Raw genomic sequence first — 13,531 nt, 5'->3', positions numbered from 1 at the left:
ATAGCTGAGGAATAACCCCCACTTGATCATAGTGACAATTCTTTTAAGAATTTGGAAGTTTTCCTTTAATTTCTTTTTTTTTTTTTTTGGAACAATTTGAGAAAATTAGGTATTAACTCTTCTTTAAATGTCTGGTAGCAAATCCTGGGAAGGTGTCTGGCCCTGGCCGTGTGTTTTTGACAGATTCTTGATTACTGATTCAATTTCTTTGCTGATTAGAGGTCTGATCAAATTTTATATTTCTTCCTGTTTCAGTTTTGATTGTTTGTATGTTTCTGGGAACTTTTCCATCTCTTCAAGATTGCCCAGTTTGTTGACATACAATTTTTTCATAGTATTCTCTTATAATTGTTTTTCTGCAGTGTTGGTTGTGATCTCTCCTCTTTCATTTGTGATTTTTTTTTAATTTGGGTCCTTTCTTTTTTCTTTTTGATAAGTATGGATGGGGGGGGTCTATCAATTGTATTAATTCTTTCAAAGAACCAGATCTTACTCTCATTGATCTCTTCTACAGTTTTTGTTTGTTTGTTTGTTTGTATATCCTCTATTTATGCTCTAATCTTTATTATTTCCCTTCTGCTGCCTTCACTGTTCCTATTTTAGCTCTTTTAGGTATAAGGTGTGGTTGTGTATTTGAGACTTTCTTTGATTCTTGATGTAGGCCTGTATTGCAGTACATTTCCCTCTTGGGAATGGCTTTGTTGCATCCCTAGAAGCTAGATAAAAAATAAAAATAAATAATAAATAATAAAAGAATTAAAAAAAATGAAAATGGAAGCTAGATCCTATTTTCCGTTGAGCTGAAGCTTTTGACACTCGATGATCAGTATATGCGGTGCATGCAAGGGTTCTATGCTGGTCTTCTGGGGGTTTATGCTGCCCTGTTGCATTGAATCTCAGGCCAACTTGCCCTAGTGGAGATGCACCTGCAGGGCGCAGGGGGTTTGGAGCTTGGTGTAAGTAGCTCCTGTCTCCACTTGGTGGCACTCTTCAACTCACTGAGTTTGGTCAGTGCTCATGCTTGTGGGGAGAGGGGAATGGCATTGCCCAACTCTCTCATCCCTGGAGCAGAGAGTTCACACCCTCCACTCTTCAGGAAGCCCTCACAGAAAACAAACAATCACCCCTCCTGTGTCCCCAGCTTTCTTCAGATTCGTGTCTTCACCCTGTCTACATCTCAGCTGTCCACCTGCCAGGAAGCATAATATTCCTGTTTGGTTTTGTTTTTGTTTTTGTTTTTGTAATCTCAGGCATGAGGCTGGATTTCAAAACCTTAATTTAGGGATTTGCACAGCACAGGCCCACACTGATCTTCTGTGGCAAGGTTCCCCGCCCTTTTGCCATTTGCTCAGTTGCCCCAGGAAAGTGCATGACCATGCAGCTGTTGTCCCCATTCCTATGCTTCGGAATAGTGCGGCATGTTGATGCCAATTCTGTCCCCAGAGAGGCAATGACACAACTCCCAAATGCCCTCCAAGCAGGGGAAATATTTCCCCCCATGGGACCCTGGGGATCATCAGACCATAGGACCCACTCCTGTGTCTCTACTCTTCTTCCCCACCAGAGCACTACTAAACTGGCAAGGCATGAACCAAGCAATGGTGCAGACTTCTACAACCAGATTTTGCACTCTGCTGCTTACAATAATTTGCAGTAGTCTCCATAAGCATGTTCCTTCCCCTCCACATCACCTGCGTTTCTTATCTCCTCCAAATCAAATCTCCGAAGCTAGTACTTTCCACAAGGCGGCCGTTTATCCTCTTGTTCTCTCAGTCCTCAGATGGATTTATTGGGTGTAGAGAATGATTTGATGTTTATCTAGCTGTGTTTGAGAGAGGAGGCAAGCTTTAGGTTCCCCTGTTCCCCTACCATCTTAACTCCCTTTAACATGTTTTTAAATTGTGCCCTCCCATTCAGTATATTGCATGACCATTTTGTGTTTTTGTTTGGTTGGTTGGTTGGTTGGTTTTGTTTGTTTTGTATTTTTGCAAAACGGAAGTTGTCATGCATGCTTTGTGTTACAAAAATTGCATAATGTTATAAATATCATTCTTACTTTTAATTTTACTCGGCATGATCTTTCTAAGATATGACTATTTTTAATTTTTCAACTGCTTTGCATCCCTCCCTGATTCTCTTTGGCCTTTGTGTTTCCATGGCTTATCAAAGTAAAGTGCAGTTGCATTGCTCCCTTCTCTGGGAAGACTTACTTCCTTCTTCCAATGTTAGTCTCTCTCTTCTGGACTCCCATAGTATTTCAAAACTTCTGTTGCAGTAACTAGGATTTCATTTTGCAATTCAAAGAATGTTCTTATCTGTTTGTGTTGAGATGCTCCACAGAGGAGACCAACATATACATTTGTGCAATTCTAGCAGCTAGCATAGCTTTTACAACATACATTGTCAACAAATGTGCGTTCAGTGAATGAATGATCAATCTAATTGCTAACGTTTACTGAGTGTGAACTACGTGTTAGACACTTTATCGGGTATTTCATGTCTATTGAACTAATTCTATCCTCACAACAGCCTATGATTTAGGAACTTCTAGGGACTATTATTAACATAATTTTACTATTTATTAACATTATAATAGAGAGAAAAACTGAGACATGGAATGTTCAAGTAACTTTGAAATTAATGTAACTTATTGGAGTGCCTGGGTGGTTCAGTCGGTTAAGCATCCGACTTCGACCTGGGTCATGATCTTTTGGTTTGTGATTTCGAGCCCCATGTCGGGCTTTGTGCTGACAGCTCAGAGCCTGGAGCCTGCTTCTGATTCTGTGTCTCCTTCTCTTTCTGCCCCTCCCCTGTTCATGCTCTCTTAATAATAAATAAACGTTAAAAAATTAAACAAAAAAAGAAATTCATGTAACTTGTAAAATTTAAATTTATAATTTGAATTTCTTAACCTTCAGGGTTGAGTCAAAGTGGGGACTCCTCCTAAGGGATGGACCCCCTGCTTTTCAGCAACTGAAGCCACTTACCCAAGATGGTCATGCTGGGGCTTATGGAAGAACATTATGAACTGGTGAAAAGATTGTTTAAAACAGCTAATGACCCCAAATGATCTCTTGAGAGTCCATGAGGTTCATAATTTTTCACCCACTAGCTGTTTTAGGGTATTTGCATGGACTTTGTTCCTCTTCTCATAGTCCAGGCTGCTTAATATGAAATGTGTGTACATCTAAACTAAGAGTGCAGTCTCTGGAATTGAAATTAAAACCCCGGTTCCATCACTTAGTTACGTGGCTTGAATAAACCTGTTCAAAACTTCTCTGAGTCACATAACATGAAAATAGATATTACTGGTTTTTCATAATTTGAAAATGGGGATTATCTTGTTAAAGGTCAATGAGATAATGTATTCCAGTTAGAAAGCTGTCCATATTATTATATTTTATCACCATTTATTCATTAATATTTATAGAATACCTACTGTTTCTGAGGCTCTATATCAGATGTTGAAAGGTCACAGAAATGCAATGTAGTTTAGCTACCTTATAAAAGATAGTGAGCATCTTAGAGGTAAGTAAATAATTTAGATAGGAAGTGGTAAATACTATAAAATATTTATTGCTACAAAGAAAGCCCTGTGGGTATTCAGTGGAAAAAAGGAATTACCTCCAGGGGTAGAAGTTGGCAGTAAACATGTGCTAAACTGGGAAAACTTCAGGGAGAGACTGACTCTTAAAGTAGCAGTGTGATTTGGGCATAAAAAGATATGTTGTTTCATATGGTATATGTAATATGTTATATATACTGATTAACTGTATATGGCTTCTTGGCTTTGAAGAAATTACTGCCATGAGTAATCTCAGAGTCTGGAGCCTGCTTCAGATTCTGTGTGTCCCTCTCTCTCTTCTCTTCTCTCTCTCTCTCTCTGTCCCTCACTCCCTCTGTCTCCCTCTCTCAAAATAAACAAACTTAAAAAAAAATTTTGGAGGACGAATGATTGTTACATGAAGGTTCATTATAGTAGTCCCTTATGCATTTGAAAATTTTATAAATAAATAAATAGAAAGTAAATGAATAAAAAGTAGAGCAGGAGAATTCCTTGGGTGCTGGTTCCCCTGGTTCTATACTATCTCCTGGGATTCTTCTCAGGGACCATCAGCCTGTAGGCTGAGCCTGCAGAAAGCTTTGGGCAGAGCGCCCTACCACAGGGGCCACACCTCCTCTGGTGGGTTCTTAGCCAAGGACCATGAAAACGAACAAACACCACCTCCAAGAGGTAAAACAGAAAAAGAACATGAGGATGAAGGAGGAATCCCAAAGACATTTGTCCTGGCAGAGCAGTGGGATGCCTTCTTTGGGCCAGGGCCTAAGCCGCACTTGGCTACCAAGATAGACTCCTGGGTTCAAGTTCTGCCTCCACTACCCCCAACCGTGTGACCTTGGGCAAGTTGCTTAACTTCTCTGTGATTTTGTTTCCCTTCCTATAAAATAAGATAATAGTATCAATTTGTTGGTGAGGGTATGTGTAAATGACTGACACACAGTAAGTGCTAAATAAACGTTAGTATTATAATTATTATTGCCCGAACTTCCCAATAATCTATGGCAAAGGGCATGTGGGGAGGTTGGAGGGGACGCCTTTCCTTCCAGCTCATCCATTAGACACAACAGGTTCTGGGCCAGGTAGTAGGGCTGGTGGGGATGCCATTCTCCAGCAGGAACTCACCCAAGTACTCCTCTGCACTCCGGGTAGAAAGACACGCCCTCAAATGGGAAGGTTGTGAATCGTGAATCCTAGATGCGCAGTAAGAAGGAAGCGGATTCACTGCCGCTGCATCATTTGCCTCCAGCTTTTCCAACTCCTTTTCTCAATTGAGGCGCCTCTCGCGTGAGGCCCATACCCCTGAACCCCTCCTTGTCGGTTCCCCATTGCCCCTCTCCCGCCAACGCCCCACTTTTTCTCCCAAATCTCTCACCCCACCCCCCACTCTGCGACTTCCCCAGCCACTTTCCTCATGCTGCTGTTACCCATCCTCCCTTTCCCCAACTCCCCAACCCCCCATCATCCCACATGACTCCCCCTCCTGCATCCTGACTGGGGCAGCTCCTGCATAGGGGCCCAGTGGCACCCACCTTGCTCCCACCATTTTTGACAGCCCTGGACCATCTTAATTTTATCTTTTATATTAGTCTCGTCTTCTTTATGAAATTGTCAACCCCTTGGGGGCAGAACAATGGCATGTCCAAATTCCATGTGACCGCAGCACCTGGTAACTACAGTACTGGCTCTCCACAGTTATGTGTTGGATTGGATTCAGTTATCTCTGAAGTGGGCATCAGACATCCTTCTCCAAATATTACTCCACTGGATACCGCTGGAGCCTTTGACCTCGGAAATTCCAGCCAGACCCCGACCACGCACCCTCTGCAGGACCCCTGTGTGATGTGGTGGGTGGCTTCAAGAGGAAAAAAGCAGTCCTTCAAGAAAAGTATTTATCCAGCACCAGCTCTGGGCGCGAGACAGAACAGTGGACAAGTCTGTCAAAAATCTGCTCTCAAGGACCCGGTGTCATTTTCCAATTCTCCTTCCACTTTGTAAATGACAAAGACATAAATTCACTCATTGCTTTGGGAAGCACTCTTCCAGCCTTCTGTATTAAAACTTATTTTCCAGTGAGATAAGATGACCAGTAAATAAGATAATTTCAGATGGTGTAAAGATTATGAAGGAAAGAAAACAGTTACTGGTTAGGGAATCTAGGCAATGGTGGTGGGGTGGGGGTGGGGGTTGGGGAAGGCACATGGATTCTGTGCCTAAATTGGAGTGGATAGAAGGTGACCAGAATGATGAATAGGTACCTTTAGTGCAAACATCTGGGAGATTCCCAGTAGGTAGGACATCAAGTTCAAAGGTGCTAATAGAAGAGGAGAGGAAGCAAGAGAACAGTCAGGAAGCCAATGCAGTGACTCCTGAGAGCTGACTGGTGCCAGGCCTGGTTCTGATCATTTTAACATGCATTGTATTTTTAAAACCTCAAATACATTCATCCTGTATCAATAAAGGAGATTCTCTCTAGGAAGAGGCAAGCTCATGATCACATGTGGGTTAGTAGCTGTGTAACTTTTAAGAACCCTAGTTTGGGACTCTGGTGACTGCACCCCTCTGGCTAGAAGCCCCCCACTGTGGCTTAGGGCAGCCTCCCTCCTTCCCTCCTCAGCTCTGCCTGGTCATGCCCCCATTAAATCCTGTGTCGGAACACTAATTCTTTAGTGTAAGTCAATGTTTGCGTTTGTCCCCATGAGAAAGGGACCCAAATTGTTCTTGTGCGACTTTTTCCAACTCCTTCAGCAGAGTTCCAAATTACAGGCTTTAATAATTCCAGCTAGTTAAGCATTTTTTGGTCCTCATACTGAACAGAAAGCACGAGTATGACGGTTGGATTCTGAGCAGCAATTATTACGAATGTTTATAATGCTTGTCATGAGCAACAGTAAGATCATTTACGGTTTTTCATTATTAGGTAGCAACATTTTGTGACTTTGGTCGTTGTGCTTAACTGGGAAATTTTGTTAGTAACATTGAAATATTCAAGCTCAAATTATCCAAAGGTTGGAGTGTACATTTTATTTTGGATAGGACATTTGTCTTTTGCAAACAAACTACTTACTTAGTACATTGGGGAGACCTTAAAAGGTATGGAAAATTACTACCCACTACCCCACTCACCCACCTCCATTTTGGGCCAAATGAGGGGTGTGTGTCCTGGGAGAAGGGGTGGGGATCAAGGAGAGGGAGTTGGTAGGAGTTAGGTAGAGAGTAGTGGCTATTGACCAACTGACATGGCAGTGTCTCGATCTTTTAATAAATGATACAGCTAAACGGGCTGTTTCCCATTTCTGTCTGCAAGAATAGCAATGAAATCCAGACTTGTCCCTTGAGGTGGTGTAGACCAGGACTTTCCAGCTCATGTGTTCCAGCCCATATGAGGTCATCCTCATATGCCGATATATTGATCCCCTCATCTCTCAGTTCAGCTGCCTGGGGCCCAGAGAACAGAGTCCAGGGTGGGCCCTCTTAGGCAGTGAGCATCCTATCCATTTACCCTGGTGTTTTAGATGAACATTTTAATTTTGTGTCTGTGCCATTGCAGAAAAAACTTTGGGTGGTATGCAAATAGCAAATCCTTATGTCTACTTTTTATAAATGTTGACAAACTTGGAAACATTGGCAAAATCTTTCTTTTAGAATAAGGGAAACATGTTCAGGGCACATTCTTCAGCTTGGATATATCGTTTCTTCTTGAGATGAGCCAAACTCAACTTTGCAAACTGAACAAAGTTCCACGAAACAAAACAGGCTTTCCTCTCTGATGCCTTCTCTCGGTATTGTACTTGTTTCCTAGCTGCTCCCCTAACCTTTCTTCTTTCCCACCTTCTGCCTCTGACATTCCCTTGTATTTCTCATGAGGACCCAGTGTACGTCTCCCTCCTTTTTCTTTTTTTGTTTTTCTTCCCGGGGCGGGGGGGGGGGGTGGGTTCTGGCCTGTATTTGTCCCCACAGCTCAGCTGAAAATATCCTTAAGACTCTCTGTCAAATCAAGTCTCTCCCTCTACTGTTTTTTCTCAGAGACTTCTCTGAAGACCATGTCCAAGTTGGCATCTTTTGCCCTTATGTCCCTTCCAAGGTCCAAAGGGTGTTCTCTACAATTACCTGCTAGCCATTCACACTTAGATTTTCCTTCAGTAGCATAAACTCAAGACGTTTAAAAGCAGTCCTTCACTTTTGCTTCTCTTCTACTTGTCAGCCCTTGGCTAATGTCACCACCTGCAACGTCAACTTTTGGTTGTCTAGATTCCCTAATGTTTAATTATGTGACATGTCCCATCGATCCAGCCTCTACAATGTGTCCCATTCATTCCTTTCCATTTCATTATTTATCCCACCAGCTGAATACACATTCTATCTCCCACCCAGGTTTTTGAACTAGTCACCTCACTGGCCTCCCTTCCTCCATGCCACTCATCTTCCAATCTTCCCTTTGTGTGGTTCCAGAAGGGTCTTTCCAGCTCATAGTTTCCCTGTGGACCCACGTAGTCTACTAAACCAAGCATATATTTTCCAGCCTGGCATTTTAGATTTTGTTTCAGTGTGAACTCAGTTTAACTTCACAGGCATACCTACCATAGCTCTAATGAAAACATTTACTAGCACCCACTCAATGCCAAACAATGGGCGGGTCAGTAATAAAATGATGAGTGTAGTGGGTGTACAGGCAGGAATAAGTTGTATCCGTAAGGTGCACAGGGGATCAGAATTTATCAAGAGAGACTTAACCTGGTCAATTAAGTCTGGGAAAATGTCCCAGAGAGAACCATGCCTGTACAAATAACAGGAAATTATTTTTGAATGCTGTAGAAAAGCCAAGACAAACTAGACCCATTAAAAGTGAAGTTGACGTGTAAGTGAGGGAAAAAGCTCGTGCACTAGTTCACAGACTCACACACCTCTTCTCTGTTCTTTAAACAGTAGCTCGTTCCTACCTCAGGGACTTTGCACTTGTTTCTAATGATCTTGCTCATCAGGATCTCATGGCAGGCTCCTTCATGTTCTTCTCAAATTCACCTGCCCCTGACCACCTTATCTAAACTAGTCCCCAGTTTATCATTCTCTCTTACAACACCCTGTTTATGTGTTTGTGGGTAATCATCTTGCTTTTTCTTCATTTTACTTGTTTATTGACTGTCTTCTCCAGTAGAATGTAAAATTCAAAAGACCAGTCTACCCACTCTTGATCACATCACCTCTCCAATGCCTGACGCATGGTAGGTGCTCAATAAGTATTGCTAAATGAAAGCGAGTGATGAAAATAAATGTATATGAATAAGTGAAAAACAAAGAAAAATAAATATGTGCATGGTGTTTATTGTTTTGAGTTAATAATTTTGCAGAAAGTTACATGCATTATATTCCCTTATAGGAAAATTCCCTTAAAATCCCTTCAAAGATGAAGCTGTTCCACGATGGTCACCAATTCTTTACTGAAGAAGAGGAATGTACTTTGTGGTTTGCATAATCTGAACCTTATTTTTCAAAGTAAATTCCTGGAAATTTTCTTTGAAGCACATGCAAAAATCAGATGGACTAATAGACAGATAGGTAGACGATAGGAATGAAATGAGGTGAGTTTTATAAAATGTTAATGTTGAATTTAGGTGATAGATACTCAGATGTTCACTGTAAGATTCTCTCCAACATCTCTATTTGTAAAATTCCGTAAACACTGTTGGGAAAGAAAAAGTACCTGAATATATTCCTGCCATCATGAGGTTTTATATTCGATCTTTTATACTTTCTGCATCTTTAAAGTTGATGATTAGCATGGAAATAGTCAAGAGAGTCCTTTATAATGTCCTGATGAAACAACAAATGGTATACTTATATCTGGTATGATTTTCCTTTTTTTAAAGTTTATATATCTATTTATTTATTTATTGTGAGAGAGAGCACACATGTACGGGTGCACACGTGAGTGAGTGAGTGAGTGAGTGAGTGAGAGAATCCCAGGAGGCACCACACTGTCAGCACAGAGCCCAACACAAGGGTCGATGTCACAACCATAAGATCATGACCTGAGCCAAAATGAAGAGTCAGGCGCTTAACTGACTGAGCCACTGAGGCGCCCCTGGTAGGATTTTCAACAGTGAGGCTTGTGCTGTCACCCAGTTAACCAGAGGTCGGCATAAGTAGAACCTCTGGCTCTCTGCTATCCCTCCAGCCTGAGATCTGGCGATTTTGGCTGGTCCCAGGGGATTTAACAGCCAAATGTGGAAAGTGCCTCAAGGGTGTTACTTGTCGCAACAGGAGAAATCATTTTCTGTCTTGTGACTCATAAGCTTCTCACTTGGTGAAAGGTGCCACTGTCATTATAAAAATGATTAAGTGTCTGTCCATCTTGTGTTTCTGTGTGACTCTATGGCCCTCTTGCTTCTCGTGGGTCTGCGATTGGAGGAACCTCATTATAACATAATAGCAATAATAAGCATCAGAATGGGTGTTCTCAGCTTATGAAACTCTTCCGTTTGCCTTACTCCTTTGTCCCAGTCACGCTATGATATGGATAGGCCAGCTAATACTAGGCACACCTGTTACACAGATTGAGGTAGGAGGGTATAAATGACCTGGCCAATTTCGCTGTAGGGTGTTAAGGAGATGAAATTAGGATCTGGGTTCTGACTTCTATTCCAGTCACTCTTAATGCCCAACTGACAGTGCGTGCAAGTTCTTACTGCCTCATTTTACCAAGAAGAATGGTGCTTTTGAGGAAATAGGGTTTCAGGGAAGACCATATGAAGACAGCCACAGGGAAGACGAATTTTCCTTTGGCTGAATTCATGTTAAATCACCACAAAATCTCAAATCCGTTTCTTCATCCTGTTCCTCTACAGCTGATGCAGTGTCTATCATTTCTGAAAGCTTCCATCTCAGCTTGCCCACTCCCAAGTGAAATTTTTTATGAGCAGGATACTCTTTTAGGACTGGTGAGTAGAAGTGAGTCAATAGGAATCTTTCTTTCTTTCTTCCTTCCTTCCTTCCTTCGTTTCTTTTTCTCTCTTTCTGTATATTTTACTTTCTTTCTTCAATGTTTATTTATTTTTGAGAGAGAGAGAGAGAGCGAGAGAGAGAGTGCGAGCAGGGGAGGGGCATAGAGAGAGGGAGACACAGCAGGTTCCAGACTCTGAGCTGTCAGCACAGAGCCCGATGTGGGGCTCAGACTCACAAACTGTGACATCATGACCTGAGCCAAAGTTGGATGCTTAACCGACTGAGCCACCCAGGCACCTTACCAGGAATCCTTTCTGACTTGGTGCTGTGCCTGTCATATGCTCCTCTGGCCTTCCCTTCCCCAGGGCACCTGTTCCTGCTGAGGTGAAAAGATAACTATCTTAATGCTTATTCCATCACCTCCTGGCAAGTGATTGAAATTATTCCAGAAATGCCCACTGTCGGTATCTACTAATGTCACTTAATTCCCCTTTGCTTTGAATTCCTTGACTTGGAAATTAATGAAGGTTGACTCTGGAGTCAGGCATCACTGCGTCTGAAACTACTCCAGCCATGTCCCATCTGTAACATCAGGCAAGTTGTTTGGCCTGTCTAAGCCCCAAGTTTTTCTTCTATAAAGTGAGATTAATTATAGGACTTGCCCCAAGGGGCTATTATGAAGATTAAATGGAATAATGTCTACAAAGGGGGTAGCTCAGTACTTACTGCTTAGTAGATGTTATGTTTTGATGATAATTTTAATAATTCAGAGTTAGAATATAGAAATGCTTTTCATATATATGACATTTTTTTCCTTTCTATCAAATTAGAAAGAATTACATTCACATACTTGTCTTCCTCCTTTGCCTCCCTCTCTTCCTCCCTCCCTCCCTCCCTTCCTTCCACACATCTTTGTTATGTGTCTCCAACAGCTCAGACACTCCCTACTCTCATGGATATTGCAGGCTGGGGTAGAAGACAAACAAATTAATGAATCACACAAACGAATGTACAATTTTACCTGTAGTAATTGTTACAGAGTGTATAACAATAGGCCTTGACTTACAATAGGCCTTTAGTGTGGAGGCTGCCCTGAGATCAGCAGGTGAGTGGCAGGTAACCAGGAGAGAAGAAGTGAGGGCAGGGAGAGTGACAGAGGGGTTCAGACACTGGGCTTAGGGGCAAAGACCCTGTAGCAGAGCAAGTGTCATGACTGGAAGAAGCCACTGGGGCCGAAGCAGAGGGAACAAGGGCCAGTCTGGTACAAGGTAGGGGAGGGTATATGGGGAGGGGCCAATGCAGGCAAAGTCTGTTGGCCATCTGAGGGTTGGCTCTTTATTCCAAGAGCCATGAAAACCCATTGAACAGTTTCAGGTAAGGCTGTAACTCAATTCTCAGGAGTCATTTAGTTTAAAGACGCAGAAGTGTGGCCCAGCAAGCCACCTTCATTCAAGCGGCCATAGAGCAGAGAGGACAGAAATGAAATACCCTGAGGACTGACCATCTAGATTCTCCCTCAGTGCTCAGTGTTGTGGGAAGCTGTGAACGTGACAGGCCTTGGTTCTCCTTCTCCAGGAGGCTTGTTGAACAGGTAATAAAATGTAGTCACATTCCTCACCAAGTGCAAATACCTGTCAGCACAGGGTGAGAGAGAGAAATCAGTTGAGATAGTTCATGAAAATGACTACTATACTGACTTGGGACCCCCTAAGCAGGTTAAAGTTTATCCACCATAAATTTTTATTCTTACCTAGCAACTTGCTTGAACTAATTTCACATGTTTTCCCTACAAAATGTGTCAAAATCTCCCAAGATGTGTTCAGTCCCACAGTAACCAACTCCATTCAGGCAACTGCCAAGTGGTCTGGTCTCAACACAGAGAGGGATGCCTTTGAGTTACTGAGTCTGTCCAGGGAGAAGTCAACTTGCTATTTCTAGTGACCAGGAGGAGAAACAGGACTTGAGCACCTCGGGGGGTTGGACCAGACGAGGCAGAGAAAACAACCACTGTCCCCCACACCCACTTGCAGCCCTGATTTCCAGCAGGAGAAATCACTTATAGATCCACCAGTAGGTGGAATATGGGTTATGGCCATATCCATTAGGGCTTATATTACAAAGAATCATAAAACCAATAAAGCCTTTCTTCCTTTCTATCCTCTGCTTAACTTCCCTGTTCAATATTATTACCATTTCAATGCTCCTCCCCCCCCCAACCAGTTCTTGCTTTCCTGGCTTTGACATACATGGTTAACTGCCCTGGACCTGTGAGTCACTTCACATACTGTCCTTCATTGCCCCATCTTGTACCTCTCTGGCCCCTGCTCCCTCTGCTTCAGCACCAGTGGCTTCTTTCAAGTCATAACACTCACTTCTGCCACAGGATCTGTGCTCCTGAACCTACCTGGGGATTTAATTAAGAACAAAGAAAAAGAGTATTTTGCAGGGTTTGGAGTAAGGGAATGAAATGCTTCCTGGTAGCATTTCAGGCAACAGATAAATCCCTAATGCTGACTTGCCTGGAGCCGCAGATGGGAGTTTATACTGTTTGCTTTCCCTCCTCACAGCTAGGGTGAGCTCCAACATGACCCCATGAACAGATGAGCAAAAGCACCAAAGCCAGACATCAGTATGGTCTTGAGAGTGTCCACTCATCCTTCTAGCATTGAAACTCTCTTATCTTAAGAAATGCATAACTCGGTGCTAAGCTTGGAAAATGCCTTGACACAGCCTGGGGCCTACATTACAGAAAACAGATCTCTTTCCTTCATCAGAGTTACTCAATAACAAGGCACAGTATTTCCGCTCTTGTGGGTAGGAATTAGGCAAATCAGTCTTATACTCAGGACCGGTTTATGCTTTAGCAGAAGGCCAGTAATGCTAAAATACGGAAGCTTAACCTCCTGTGTCAGTGGATATTGGGCCTGGATGTAGGGAGCTCCTTAAGAGATTTTATAAGTGGAAGAAAAATACATACACACCATAATTACACATATGCCATTACAATAAGAAAAATCCAAAGTGAAGATT

The 13,531-nt window shown here is 42.5% G+C and overlaps 1 long non-coding RNA gene across 1 annotated transcript; it reads right to left on the bottom strand.

Annotated features, from left to right (window-relative positions):
- Positions 1–11,240: 11,240 nt before the first annotated feature.
- On the bottom strand, positions 11,241–13,453 carry LOC121043785 (uncharacterized). The gene is made up of 2 exons (XR_005797018.1): positions 12,252–13,453; positions 11,241–12,132 (listed from the first exon to the last, which is right to left on the bottom strand). It is a non-coding gene; the product is annotated as an uncharacterized LOC121043785 (long non-coding RNA).
- Positions 13,454–13,531: the final 78 nt, after the last annotated feature.

Source organism: Herpailurus yagouaroundi, unplaced genomic scaffold (assembly GCF_014898765.1).
Source record: "Herpailurus yagouaroundi ecotype Mexico unplaced genomic scaffold, PumYag 187, whole genome shotgun sequence".
In the NCBI taxonomy this organism is placed as follows: domain Eukaryota; kingdom Metazoa; phylum Chordata; class Mammalia; order Carnivora; family Felidae; genus Herpailurus; species Herpailurus yagouaroundi.
The sequence above is the reverse complement of the archived record's forward strand: the minus strand, read 5'-3'. Positions and strand labels throughout refer to the sequence as shown.